Genomic DNA, 15761 nt, shown 5'->3' on the forward strand with positions numbered 1-15761 from the left:
CTTGGCCGGATTCCCTCAATTTGGTGAAGACTATTTTCCTTGCTTTGTCACGTAATGTGTTGATTTAATGGACAAGTGGAGACAACTCTTAATGCTTTTGCTTTGGCTTGCATATGGGATGTTTTGTGCCTCCTTTTCACGCACATGGGCTGTTCCCTTAAGTGCATTGGCTTGTATAATTTGCAATGGAAAAAAAACTCACGTGGATTTGTCTTCTTTGCTCAAGTTAATGGACATATAATAAGGGCTGATGAGTGTGTTGCATTTCAGCCAAATTATCTTCATGTATTACGTGATTGGTGAGCTGGAAAGAGGCTGGATTCTTCTCCATTAAAAACCGTGCATCATGGGGCATGTGCTTGATGTTCCCTTGATGAATTGTTTATGTCTTAAGTGCTGAACATGCTGCCAAATGATTTGAATTGTTTATGATGCCCATATTGTCGTGTCTTGTGCTGGAATTGTTTGAAAGTAATGCTCCAATATTCTGCCAAATAGGTTCCATAATATAATAGCTTGTTACCGTGTATTTGTGCTGGAAATGTGTTAGAAAGCTCTTCAAAAACCGTCCAGCATGGGCATGCCCTATAAGTGCAAGAATAAACAAGTATTATATTGATATAGTGCTCAAACACTTGCTGCCATGTATGACCTTGTGTTTTGTGAAACCATGTGCATGTTTATTAACTATATTAACCACACGCGAAGATGCTGGATGTAAATATGAGTGCAATGTACTGTCAATTAAATATGAATGCAATTGATGAACTTCATAAAGGATATGCTGTTTAACACGTGAACAATGTTGAATGCAATGAACAACATAAATGCTATGCAATCATATGAAAGTAAAAACATGAAAAACACGTGAAAACTATAAGTATTAAAAATGAATGCATGGATTTACATGAAACATGTTAATATGATAATGCTAATGAGCTAATCAAACGATTAAATATGAATGCAAATGATTTGCACTATGATATGTTTATTGTGTGAACAACACGTGAACTTAGTTGAAAACCTAGGAACTAAGATGAATGCACGTTAGCTATATATATGATGTGTATGATGTTTATGGAAACATGCTATATAACACGTGAACAATTTAAATGCTAAGATGGAATGCAAAAACTAATAATATGCATGACATGAATTGATGTTTGAACGAAATTGTGAAACATGATATGCAAAGCTACTCTAACATGCTAAGCAAACTTAAATACTAATATACAAGACATGTAATGCATAAATAAGTAAATAAGTAATAAAATAAGGTAAGACTCCCTTAGAGTTAACAAGGTAGAACGTCCTTGAAGTGTTCATGTTGTGGAGAAAGTCGGTGCTAAACATGATCACATCATCCTCCCTTTCTTTAAGACGATTTGTCCTCAAATCGAAGGGTGACTTCTCCTTAGTTTCTTCCCATTCAAACGTTACTGATTTATCTTGAACCAGCTTGTGGTCTTTTGGATGGTCAAGAGTGATGTCTTTTGAATTGTCCTTGCCATAACAATTTGTTAAGGTATATACATGAAACGAGTTACTGTAAAAACAAAAGTTAGTAAATGAAAAATTATTAACAAAATGAGTTGAAATAGCAAACCAAGGTGGATCGTTGGTTGCATAATGATGGAAAATCTCCATTGGTTGTGGAATTTCTTTAAATATGTGCAATGTACATGGGTTATCAAAGATCCCTTTCCCTTGCAATTGAAGTGGTATATCCTTTGGAACGTCAAGGGGCATAACTGTTGTTTCTTCAAAAGACATGTTAATTTCATTTTGAAGTGGCATGTCTATTGGATTGTCCTGCAAAACAAAAGAATTAATTGGAGGAAAAGAGTTTTTAGTTGAATCATGTTCTCTATTCTTCCTTTCTTCCTCATTGTTTCTCGAATCAATCTGATTTTCCGCTTGTTCTACTTGTTGTTCTTGCAAGACTTCTCTTTCAACACTAACAGTTTTATTTACAATGGTTCTTGTCTCCTCGAAACGTTCTTCTTCAAGGGTTCTTTCCATAACCTTCGTTTTCTCCCATTCTTCTATGCGTGATTTCAGTTGAGTTTGGTCTTCAAGCACTTGATTTGGCAACATTGGCGCCAAGGTGATCTTCTTTTCATTATGGATGAATGAAAAGCGATTGGTGAAGCAATTATGTGTTGCTCGTTTATCAAACTGCCAAGGTTGACCAAAAAGAAGGTGGCTCGAACTCATGGAGACAACATCGCACAAGACCTCATCTTAATATCTTCCGATTGAGAATGGTACAAGTACTTGCTCTATGACTTCTAACTCTTCATCTTCGTTAAATCTTTGCAAAACATATGGACTGGGATGTTTAAACGTTGTAAGTCCCAACTTTTCTACCGTATATGTACTAGCCAGATTTGCACAACTTCCACTATCAATGGTTATAAGACATACTTTACCATTGCTTACATGACAACGAGTATGAAATGCAGTCACTCTTTGTTGTTCGTACTCCATGGAAGAAATTAAAAATTGTTAGTGAAATAAAGAATGGAAAATGTGTAAAAGGACCTTACCAAGAATGATCTCACAAAACCTCACGAGTTCACTCCAAGGAAAACTTGAATGTCGCTCAACACTCATGTTTAACTCGGGATGGCTTTTACCCTTGGTGTTCACTCTTGCCTTTTACCACTCGATTCTCATTATATCAAGTCCTAAAAATGACTTTACTCAAAACCGTATCAAGTAGATTTTACTTGATCTGCGTCGGCTACAAAAAGGGTTAGTAGGAATGGAAGACAAAATATACAAAGGTGGCTTAGAAATAGAAAGAAAAAAATGGTTACTTACACACGTTAATCCACAACCTTTCTATCACCATAATCAACTAAAGTCTTACTTGAATGGCTTGATGATAAAACTTGTTGTTGTGTAACTTTTCTTTGCTGATTTTTGTTTTTCACTTTGCACTATACTTACACTTCTCTTTTTGTATTTATTTTTTGTTTTTGTTTTGTTGTTGCGCATTGCTTCTTCCACCAAAAGCTCTGATACCACATGATACGATAAGGTTTGACCTTAATGATTGATTGTGGATCTAGGAAGGAAGTAAAACAACCTGCATAAAATAATGGTAAGAAATGGATAGTTTTGTGGGGGTAAAAACGTGATGGTGAAATTGATAGGTTATAGAAATGGTAGTGGAAGACTTGGTTGTGGTAATGTTATGGCTTACAAATTATGGAATGGTGAAAACGATAGTATCTTAGAAAAACCAAGAAAGAACCAGTGCTATAAAGAGCAAAGACCCAGTCTTACAAATCATTCTAAGGGATGGTAAATAGGACTTTGACCCGTTATCTATAAAGAGATAAGAACCATAAGTATCAAGGTGAAATAAGGAATGCGCCACAAGTAACGAGTTACTTGATAAGTCGATAAAAGTCACGAAGGACTCAATAAGAGAAAACTCTCCATTTATAATTCAAATTCAATGTCTATTACAATGCAATATGAAACCTATTTATAAGACTACAAATGCAAGCATGGACGTATTAACTAGTGCATGGCCGAATGTTCTATCATAATTGGCCAAATTGGTGCTAGTTGATGTGGCAACCTTTAGTACATAAATTAATCCTAATTTGAGCACAAATTCATTGCATAAATTCGGGATTTTGTAGATGAAAAGAGTCTTGGCCGGATTCCCTCAATTTGGTGAAGATTATTTTCCTTGCTTTGTCACGTAATGTGTTGATTTAGTGGACAAGTGGAGACAACTCTTAATGCTTTTGCTTTGGCTTGCACATGGGATGTTTTGTGCCTCCTTTTCACGCACATGGGCTGTTCCCTTAAGTGCATTGGCTTGTATAATTTGCAATGGAAAAAAAAAACTCACGTGGATTTGTCTTCTTTGCTCAAGTTAATGGATATATAATAAGGGCTGATGAGTGTGTTGCATTTCAGCCAAATTATCTTCATGTATTACGTGATTGGTGAGCTGGAAAGAGGCTGGATTCTTCTCCATTAAAAACCGTGCATCATGGGGCACGTGCTTGATGTTCCCTTGATGAATTGTTTATGTCTTAAGTGCTGAACATGCTGCCAAATGCTTTGAATTGTTTATGATGCCCATATTGTCGTGTCTTGTGCTGGAATTGTTTGAAAGTAATGCTCCAATATTCTGCCAAATAGGTTCCATAATATAATAGCTTGTTGCCGTGTATTTGTGCTGGAAATGTGTTAGAAAGCTCTTCAAAAACCGTCCAGCATGGGCATGCCCTATAAGTGCAAGAATAAACAAGTATTATAATGATATAGTGCTCAAACACTTGCTGCCATGTATGACCTTGTGTTTTGTGAAACCATGTGCATGTTTATTAACTATATTAACCACACGTGAAGATGCTGGATTTAAATATGAGTGCAATGTACTGTCAATTAAATATTAATGCAATTGATGAACTTCATAAAGGATATGATGTTTAACACGTGAACAGTGTTGAATGCAATGAACAACATAAATGCTATGCAATCATATGAAAGTAAAAACATGAAAAACACGTGAAAACTATAAGTATTAAAAATGAATGCATGGATTTACATGAAACATGTTAATATGATAATGCTAATGAGCTAATCAAACGATTAAATATGAATGCAAATGATTTGCACTATGATATGTTTATTGTGTGAACAACACGTGAACTTAGTTGAAAACCTAGGAACTAAGATGAATGCACGTTAGCTATATATATGATGTGTATGCTGTTTATGGAAACATGCTACATAACACGTGAACATTTTAAATGCTAAGATGGAATGCAAAAACTAATAATATGCATGACATGAATTGATGTTTGAACGAAATTGTGAAACATGATATGCAAAGCTACTCTAACATGCTAAGCAAACTTAAATACTAATATATAAAGACATGTAATGCATAAATAAGTAAATAAGTAATAAAATAAGGTAAGACTCCCTTAGAGTTAACAAGGTAGAACGTCCTTGAAGTGTTCATGTTGTGGAGAAAGTCGGTGCTAAACATGATCACATCATTAATCCTGACGGGCGGGATGAAATATGAAGATAATCTCTTCTGTTTAGAAATCCATGTATGATTAGAATGGACTTTTAAGGCACGTAATGTAGGCCAGGGTTCATGGTTATGAAAGAAAATGAAAAATAGGCCCAAACAAGTGTTTCAGGGTGTTGAACCAAGGATCAATTCATTCTGATGCCTTCAATCTTGTCTTGCTCAAAATGTTTCTCTCTCTTGATGCTCTATGATCTTCGAGTGAAGTGATTCAATGATTCGGGAATGATTGTGCTTGATCAATCTCATAGTTTGAAGCTTGATGTGCCATTTGTCTTTAGGGAATCTTTGCATGTGCTTTTTGTCCCTTTTTCTTTTTGATTTTTGTTCATTCTTTTTGTTCTTTTGTTTTTTTCTCTTTTTATTTTCTCTTTGCTTTTTTCTCTTTTTGTTCTTGATTGAATCTTCGCACTTGGAATTTGGTTCACCTTTCGGTATCTCATCTGAATCAATGTCTTCACTCATGCGAGCAGATTTTCTCCACCTTGCCCCCCAGTGTGGAGGGTGATCCTTGGTTAGGGTTGAATCAGAAGAAAAATACTATAGGCTCAAAAGGGGACACAAGGGATATATATTTTCTCCTGTTGTGAAGGGGTAAAGAAAGAAAACCGTTCATCATTTCATACATGTAAATCTTCACAGAAGAGGTATCCCCAGGGGGATAGATTTGCAGGATTAATCATATTCACATGAAAACAATGTAATTAACGCATGAATTATTTCGAATGAATTCTTCTTTCTTCTTTTTTTTCTCCCAACATGTCTCAATGTTCAGGCTCCCTGCGAGATGCCCCAAGTTGTGTCTTTAGAAGAATGTTCATGTTCAATGCCTTGGGTTTTAATGGTATTAAAATGTCAATTTTGAGTCTAAAAAGACAATGGCGTGACTTTATTTGACTCAAAGAAAGGTATGGGTGTATCAAAAAGATAAAAGGCAATGTTAAAAAATTTCAAAGGGATGTTATGTCAAAATTTGGTCTTTTTGGTAATGACCATGAGTTATTTTGGGTAAAGAATCAAGGTATTTTATTTTGGGGTTTGAGACAGGATAAGAAAGGTCTAATCTTGCCACATGTCAAAAATCTATAATTCTTGAAGAATTAAAAGAATCCTTAATTCATTTAATATTCAAAGAACTAAAGATTAAAATTTGTTCAATTGCTCCACCTTAAAAAGTAGCATAAATTCAATCGTTTAAAAGATTAAGCAAACATGAAAGATCAAAAGCAATCCTCTAAGTGCAAATGGTATATGTCATGCCCCCTTTTTCGGCAAGCGCCTTACAGTTTTCAGAGGAATGTTTGGGGCTTCTTATATGGTAACAGCTAACAGCTTCAACATCGTAGCCCTTAGGATATGGGAATTCTTTTCTTAGATCATCCTGGCAGGCTTTGTCCTACAATCAGTTGATCCAGCTCTCACTGTACTGATTTCAGTTTTTTCTTTTGATGTTACAATCTTGCTTCTTTGTGGTGTCATGTGGTTAAAACCACTTCATCGAATCCTCCATGAAGAAATTTCATGTTTATGAAAATGCTTAAAAATGAAATGTAGATGCAAAATGCAAAAATGCATGAAATATTCGAGGCATTGATCCAAAAACATGTCTGTTATTATAAATAATCTTTATTGGGACAAAAGTGTTTTATATTTCAAGAGACAATAAACATATTTAAAGGTACATCTGGACTAAATCCTCTAGACCCTGAAACAAGTTGACTAGTCTTCTACATTCGTCTGTCACCGATCGAATACCCTGTCGAACCGCTCCGGCTTCTCTGACTAAACCGTGCAAGTGACGAGCTATTTTTTGTACATGTTCCCAAAAGTATCGAATGACTGCATCTCTAGCTTTCATCCTTTTGCTGAATCGGAAACTCCATTGAAATCCTCCATCAAAGGGATTATCTGAAGTTCATTTGCTTGTTTCATGAATTTGTCGACAATGACTTCCAATTCAGCTATCGTTTTGCCATCTTGTTCTTGTTGTCTTTGAATGTACTCTCGAGGTTAGTAACATTTTTCTCGTCTTGCCCCTGCAACCTGTGCCAACTCAAAAAATTGACTTTGTTTGTTCGGTGTAAATTCTGGTCCATTCGGACTCCTTTACAATGTAGCAAAGTGACATATTCTTCGATTGCGGGTACCACGTCTCTTTGGTTGAATTGTCCTACAGATTGTCTCCTGACCATAGCCGGACCTCTGCATTTTTTACCTCTTGTATTACAACCCCTTTGTCCATTAATGCAAATTATTTTGGTTTAACGAACATGTTTTAGTGGATCAACGCCTCTTTTTAATGATGCAAATGATGAAAATGAAATGAAAGAAAACATAAATGAAAAGAGTTAGTGAGGTAAAAATAATAAAAACAATCATGAAAATAAAAGTTCTACCCCACATGATATCTACCTCACATGCTTATTGTTCTTACCCGGACATGATCTCTATCCCGCATGCTAACTTCAAACAAATCCTAACCTCATATTTGTCTAGTTCGCATGCTTTGAACAGAAAGTAAAGCAGGAAATAAAAACAGCCTAGGGTTTGAAATGAGGTTTTGGGGTGGACTCTAATTCTCCATAATCTCCCAGTTTATGTTCTAAAAAGGTACTCGAGTTCTCCTTGCTGGTGCCCCCTTGGGCTTGCCAGACCCTTAGTCCTAAGCCTATTACAAGCTTGTGTGGACTAAGTTCAACTCGAGGGGAAACATTCCCTTATGCCCGCATGGTGAATAAATTCACACGAAGACATAAGGTATATGAATCCCGAAGCTACTTGCTAGGCCCGCACGATGAATAAATTCAAACGAAGGCGTCGCTTTCACCCCCACTTAAAAGGGTTCAGAGCTCGGGTATAGAGTCAGAGATGAAAACTTTTTCAAAAATCTGAAATCATTGAAAAAATGTCAGTACGACTATTTATTTGAAAAATAATCAAAGGTAAATAATTAGAATCGAATAAATAAATTAAAATTAAAATTTACTATTTTTGTATAAAAGACAACCGAAAATTAATTCTGGCTTGACTCACTTACCTGTCCCCAGCAGAGTCGCCAAGCTGTCGGAACCGTCTTTCGGGCGGGCCCCGGAATTGGGCTTTGACGTGAATGAATTGGGTTAGAGTCGCCACCGATCGTTTTAAAATGAATTTTAGGTAGATCGGACACCATCTGATCTGATCTACGTTTTACTAGAGTTATGTCGGGTTCGGGAGTCGGTTACGGTCAATGAAGGATTAACACCCTTGAACCGCCCTTTCGGTACCAATTAATTTGCCGGTTGTCTTTATTTGCAAAAACTAGAATTTAAATTAAAATTTAAAAGCATTCTATTCGAATTATTTACATGTGGTTGATTAAAAAAATCCCTAAAAAGTAAAAATAATAAATAATAAATAAACATTAAATAAATCAAAGGGAAAATGAAATAAATTAAAAATTTTAAAAGTAGTAAGATAAATGAAATGAAAAAAGAAGAAACTCATAATAATTGAGGGACCATGGCAAGATTTTACCCAAAGTTTACAACCACTTGATATTTTGTTTAATCTCACGCAATAGGAACCAGAATAATGGCTTTCCTATTCATTTACCTTATCTTTGAGATTTTGTTCTCTGAATTGGTTGGGAATATCATATGGGCCCTAAAAATAGCAAACAAACAAAGAAATTAGATAAGATATTAAGTAAAGATAATATAATAATAAACAATGATAAAAGAATTAAAAGATGAAAGAATACAACAACTTAAACAAATATGAAAGACAATACGATAAACAAATAATTAGCCTCTAAATAAAATCGAAAATCAATTAAATATGACTGAGAAGTGAGAAGTTTATATATTGATTGAAAGAAACCTGAGAATAAATAAAAGGAAAAATGTTAGATTAAAGGCTAAACATAAATTAAAATTTTTAAATAATATAAATTAAGATAAATATAGAAAAAAACTTGTCTAAAATAAAATTGAATAATTAAGTTAAATAAACGAAAATGGTAAAATTGACCAAATCAAATTAATGGAGAAAATTAGAGGACCGAGAGAATGATTTTCGCAGACTTCTTCAAATTAAGTGGGTTACACCCTGGAATGGTTTGGCACGTTCAGTTGAGTGTGAGAACCAAAATTAAGAAAAATTGGTCCATTCCTTCTCTTTCTCAAATCGTGTGAGAAAGAGAGAGCTTTCTCTACACTGGTCTGATTTTCGGAAGCTGGGGCTGGAGCTACCACGATGATCGATGTTGGTCCTGGTCCTCCGCTCATTGTCGACATCCGTCACCGCCGTCCACTGATTGCCGTCGTCGGCCGAACGGGAAGACTCCTTCCCTTCTCTTTGTTTCACGTTCTGTTCTTCTCTCCCTCACTAAGCTATTGCTTTTACATGTTGATCTTCACTATTATAGAAAATATGCAAACCAAAATTGTACCAGAAGAAAGAGATTGGAAAAAAATGCTTTATTGATTCTTTATTTGTCGAAAATACAGTGGTATTCTTCTTCCCTATTATATCCTACTCTCCCCTTTTTTCTCTCGTATCGGACTGAATATTTCCTGTGTCAATCCCCCAGCTTGTGTGCGTGGTTATATGAATTTATACTATGAGAAAAAGCCTATTTTTAGTTTGTGCTAGACTCCTGTTGAGATTGAAATTGCTTCCCTTATCTTCGGCTTCTTTCCGAGTCCCATGGGACTAACTTGCTTTTGTCTTGTTCATTTGGTGGTTGTTGCCATGAAAATCGATCGCGTGGGAGGCGTGAAGAAGTTGGGGTGATGATGCGGCGCTCGAGGGAACTTGCTTAGGAAAGGATGCGTAACTGAGATGGGAAACCCTAATCCAAATCGGGTCACTACTGGGCCACGTGTAATGGATCTTGTAAATGGTCTTGTGTGGGACCTGTCACATATAATTAAACCCAAATAAATAAATATATATATATTATATAATATAAATTGTAAATGAAAACAATATATTATATAATATAATTTTAGTGGACGAAATTTGGTGTCTTCAAACATCCTTTAAATCTGGCCAGAACTTTAAAAAATTAAGGTTAAAATCATCTGGCCCCGGGCTCGGTTCTCATCAGAATTCTTAAGAACTTGGAGAATTTCTGTTCAAAAAACATAACCTCCAACGCTCCCATTTGACCTGAACTTGACTTCTTAAACGGCAGATTGATATCCTCTACCTCCAAAATGAATTTAGCATTGTAAGCCTGTTGGAAGTGATACTGTATAGCTTGTTTAATCCTTATGGGATCGTCCATGGTAGCATCGGTGCCCTGCAGTGACACAATAAGGTTTTGGTTTCTTCTAGCTGAGACGAAAGAGTGGAAAAAAGGGGTGTTCCGATCACCCTCCAATATCCACACTACTCTAGACTTCTGGAGCCAAAATCTTTCCTCTTTCCTGTACTCTTCCCATAATTTAGATTCTGAACCAATGCATATTGAGAAGCATCGACTCCCTTCCTTTTTCCCTATGGCTGAGAGTGTTATTCCATCAGATAGACTTCGTGAAAATCAAAGATTATCAAAAGAGGTAATTGGTTCTTTGTGGTGAAAGGTTAAAGTTATTTCCTGTTTCTGAAACATAGTTATCTAAGAGCATAATTCATTTGCATGCACTTCATAGAGATGTGGGGTTAAACCATACATCGTCTAGTTATCATTTTTTTTTTCAGGTAAGCTGAAACAAGTAATTCCACCTTGAAATGAATGTGAACTTGCTTGTTATTGTTTGTAATCTGAAGTATCATCTTACTTAAAATTCCAGACACAAGTACATCTTGTCTGATATCTAAGTTTGTGAGCGGGATAACGTGTTTCTAGTTCTTCTTCTTCCAGTTTGAATGATCATTGGATGCTTTGTCTATGCATTATATTTTTTTTGTCTGATTTGGCATACTGTTCTACATTTTGAAGGTTTGGAGATGCCCTTTGGTCGATCATCTTCTAGTCACAAGGATCCTGACTTCGAATCTGGATGAACTGTTCCAAGTGGAGAAACTCCGGCAGGAGTTGTACAAGATATTTTAATGAAATGTGGAACCAAGGTAATTTGGAAGTAATTTCTACCATGAGTTAGCTCGTAATGTTTATGTTACAAATATCATCTTGTTTCACTATATGCCTATTGCTTCTAAATTTTGTTTCTAAAACTTGTAGGTAGAATTTAGACCCACTTTGGTTTCTAGCATGGGCATGTAATTCTCCGTTGAGGTTTATATGCACTTTCACTTATAAAGCAGTTTTTACTTTCTCACTCTATGAGCTTTTGGCCTTTTTGTTCACGATTAATCTATTTTTAAATATATTTTCGGGTTTGATTTCATTTGTTATTTCAAAACTTGATAGACATACTCTTTGACTCATCCTCTATCTTGCCTGTGGTAGGCTTGGTTTGCTGGGGAGAAAGTTGGTGAAAGAATTGGGAGAAAAAGAAGAGAAGCTCAACGTCAGGCTGCAGAGGATTTTATAAAAGGCTGAGCTAGTAATACTTCTTCCTATTTTTAGTCTTATCTACAAGTATGTACTGAATGTTACGGGTTGAGTTGCTTTTTAGGCTTACAATAATCAATGCACAAGAGCAAAAAACCTAAAAGCAATCTTGCTCCTCAATCTCTGATTTGCTGAACTTTTGTGATATAAACTGGAGACAAAAGAGGATAGACAGTGAAAGACAACTACTTCAATTATTAGTATATCTTTCAGCAATAAGAGAAAGATACTTTTAACTTTTCTTTGACCTTTTATTAAAAAAAATAGTTAATGTTATATAAACATGTAGTAATAATCTACAAAGAAAATTGCTCGATGGCTCAGCTTCGCCTAGCTGAATAAAACATTTCTTCCACAGAACTCGTCACTAGATTGTCTGTTTTCGAGACTTGTGATTAAACCCGTGTTGAGTTGGTTTTGTTTCTGTTTAATCTCAGAGGAAAGGATTTGTGGCATGTTTCCTTTTTGCTGTCCATATTCAGGCTCTCTTCGTATATTGTTCTTTTGGACTAATTCTGATTCTCCAATTTTGTACTTACAGATGCATATTTGTCACGTATTAAGCCTGATATTGGGTCTGCACAACGGGACAATGGTTTTCTTGGTAATGTGAATTTGTATGGGAACCAGCCATTGTCTAAAGAGGAATCTGTCATTTTCAACGGCACTGGAACCATCTAGGCTTCTTGATCCGAGGCTGGAAGGCTCCACGAAATCTATGGGTTTGGTCACCGTACCTAAAGAATTAGTAATGACCGTTTGGTACACGGAATGCAAGATTACTTTTGGGAATGACATTACTTAATATATTATTGGGAATATTGTATTATCTGTTGAAAGAATATAAGATAGAAAAAATGTATGCTTTACTAAATTATCCTGGAGATATATTTTTCTTTAACAATTTAATTCTCAATATAAAAGTTAAAATATTTACGTGAAAGCTCATAGAAAATATATTTTTCTATTATTTTAATTTTAATATTTTTTAATAAAATTTATACACAAATAACTTAATATATATTTTTTATGAGAGATGTACATACTTACATCGGTGTAAATATGTGTTTATTTTTAGGCTTGGAGATGTACATACTTACACCGAAGTAAGTATATGTTAATTGCTACACTTTTTATTTATGCTACAAGTACGAATTACACAATAAAATATCATATCAAATTATATGACAAAATTAATAGAAAATATTAAAAAATATAATATAAAATCCTTTTATGAAAATTAATCCTAAATAATACATGTAATAATACATATACAAAAAATAAAATTTGAATAGAACACATATGTAAAAATTATCAAAATAAAATAAAATGTTGATATATTTTTATTTAACTTTTTATTTTATATGCATCCTATTATTTTATAATGAGTATTAAAAAAGTCCTAAATCATTAAAAAATAAATAAAATAAATTTACACTTGTGTAATTATATACAAAAAGGATAATTATTTTGAAATAATTATATTATTTCAAGGATATTATTGTTTAAAGGGAAGAAAATTGTCTAATACCTAACAAAATAAGGGAATGGGATTCCCGGAAATACAATGTAAAAAAATCACGGTAGGTAATGTTTTATTACCTCTTGGTGGGAATACTTCTGAACTAAACGTAATAATGTGATTGTTGAAAAGATTATTACCCTTTTGATCCAAATGTCCCCTAAGATCTCATGATCTTGTTAGTTTTTTTTGTCTTCAAATTTTGTTACTACTTGCGGCAATGTAGTCTTTAGGTTGGACTGATAATATGCGGTTTGTCTATCATAGGGATGACAAAAAAATTCGAACCCGACGGAGAAAATCGAAAACCGAATTAAACGGAGATAGAGACGATAAAAAACCGTTTATGTTAAATGGGGACGGGACGGATTTAGTAATTCCCGCCCCGATTACCCGATTACCCGGCCCGATAAATATTAAAAATAATTAATTTATATATATAATATTAATAAATTTAATTTAAATTAAAAATATATATATAATATTTATATATTTAATTTAAATATATATACCCGGCCCGATACCCGGTCCGATACCCGTTTAAATAACCGTTTATGCTAAACGGGGATACCCGTTTCCCCGCGGTTTTTCCCGATTACCCGGATCCCCGTTTAAATCCCCGTGGTTTTTTAAGCGGAGACGGGTACGAGTTTTTTAAACGGGGACGGGGGACCAATACCCGGCCCGAACCCGGCCCGTTGCCATCCCTAGTCTACAGTGCATGATGGAGTATTTTTCTAGCAGAGTCTCCATCTGCATCAAATACACTGCAAAGAGATGATGCATATGTACAGGTTAACACTTGACAACTCGTTCATTCTTTAAGGTCTATCCAAGAACAGTTCATTTCGTTGAATTCATTGGGGAACCCTATTCATATAAATTACTTATTGTGGCAATAACAAAATTTTAGATGTAGAAGCAATTATGATTTTTTAATAATATTTAGTTACTCTTCATTATGATTTCAATAGTTTGTGTATTCTGGTTTATGGTTTAGGTTGAAGTAGATGGGCAGTTTTTAGGGAAAGGTATCGGGTTCACATGGGAAGAGGCTAAGATGCAGGTATACCGTTCTATTTGCATTTAAAATTTTCATTTTTGACAGTATTTTACATGATAATATTTTTTTTCTGACGGGGATCGTTTATCCTCCCTTAAGCAGCTGAAAAGGCCCTTGAAAATCTAAGATCAATGCTCGACGGTCAATTTACTCAGAAGCGTCAGAGTTCTTCAAGGTATACGATCTTCATGGAAAAAACGTAGTTGCTTCATTCATTTAAGTTTTCTTATTTGTTGTATCATTTTGTTACATCGGACAAGGTCATTGCAAGATATGCAAAGTAAATGCTTAAAGCCAGATTTTTCACGGGGTCTACGGTGGATGACTTCTTTCGGTAGATATCACAAGAATGTTTTCTTCTCATTTTATAGTGTAGCAGTTGTTGTGACATCTGTACGGTACACAATATGGACGACGGGTGACGGAGGATGAGACCTGCATCCCAAAGTTGATTGTTAACTTCTATTGTTCCTTGCTTCACATGTCTGAAGCCCGACAGATGAGATCCCATGACATGAATCATCTCCAAGTGATCTAAGGATACTTGTATTCACCGTGTTATCCTTCCTGGGGATGGACATCCGTTCGGTTCAGACAAGGTGGCAAAGCAAGATGCCCTAATTCATGGTGAAATTTTGTGGAATTATAGGCAGTATTGTTTTCCTTAACCATAGAGTCTAGAGCCCCCAACTAACTGGTTTGCTTGCTGTATATATCCGTCAGAACGTGAGAAAAGTACTCTTAGAAACCGTAGTTGAAATTTATGAAAATCGCTTAGTTCGCCGAGTTCATCATGAATTTGGCTTTTCTTATGTGTCAGCTGCTTCATCTACTGATGCTGGTTTTGCATTTTTATTTTTGTTTTAAAATTCGAAAAAGATTTACGATAATGAATTGACATAGTAAATCTTAAAATAATGTACATCAATCTATTTATAGATTTAGTTCTATTCATTTATTAATTATTAGTGTCATTTAATAAGAAGGATAACTCAAATTTAAACTCGATTTTTCTCACTTTATAAATATCCCAAGATTCTCTCTTTCATTATTTTCTATATTCAAAATTTTGAATTTGAAATCAAAGTTTTATCTTTAATAATTTTGAACTATAATCTTCCGTTAAATAAAAAGAAATGAACCCTCAGATAAAATCAACTTAATCTCAAAAAAATACTAATTTTGAACCCAGAAATAATTGAAAATTTTAATAGTATCTTACTCGTTGATTAGTAAAAAATTTCACTAACCGCATTTTTAATGATTTTCATTTTGAATAAAATTTTGATAATGACAACCAACTTAGCACTAACTAATAAATAAATTAGGCATGAAGCCAACTTTATTCCTGAAGTGAAAGCGCACGGCCACCAAAGAAACCGAAAACAGCGTAGTTTAATTTGACCTCCGGTTGTTCATAGGAAATTTTTTAGATATATAATAATTTAAATTTGAGACTTTGTTAAATGATATTAAACTGCTTTAATGAATTTAACTGTCTTTCAACTTTAGGATTAACATGTAATTTCGTGTATTTTTTTTCTTGCCAAAATCAAGTCCCGTCCCGTTCCGTCGGCCGTCAACGTTTAGTATTAAA

The 15761-nt window shown here is 34.6% G+C and overlaps 1 long non-coding RNA gene across 1 annotated transcript; it reads left to right on the top strand.

The window, feature by feature from the left end:
• The first annotated feature begins 10421 nt into the window (after window positions 1-10421).
• LOC120170785 lies at window positions 10422-12425 on the top strand. Its single transcript, XR_005520819.1, has 4 exons — window positions 10422-10620; window positions 11004-11134; window positions 11475-11571; window positions 12121-12425. It is a non-coding gene; the product is annotated as an uncharacterized LOC120170785 (long non-coding RNA).
• Window positions 12426-15761: the final 3336 nt, after the last annotated feature.

The sequence above is a fragment of the Hibiscus syriacus genome, unplaced genomic scaffold (genome assembly GCF_006381635.1).
Source record: "Hibiscus syriacus cultivar Baekdansim isolate YM2019G1 unplaced genomic scaffold, ASM638163v2 tig00111792_pilon, whole genome shotgun sequence".
NCBI lineage: Eukaryota > Viridiplantae > Streptophyta > Magnoliopsida > Malvales > Malvaceae > Hibiscus > Hibiscus syriacus.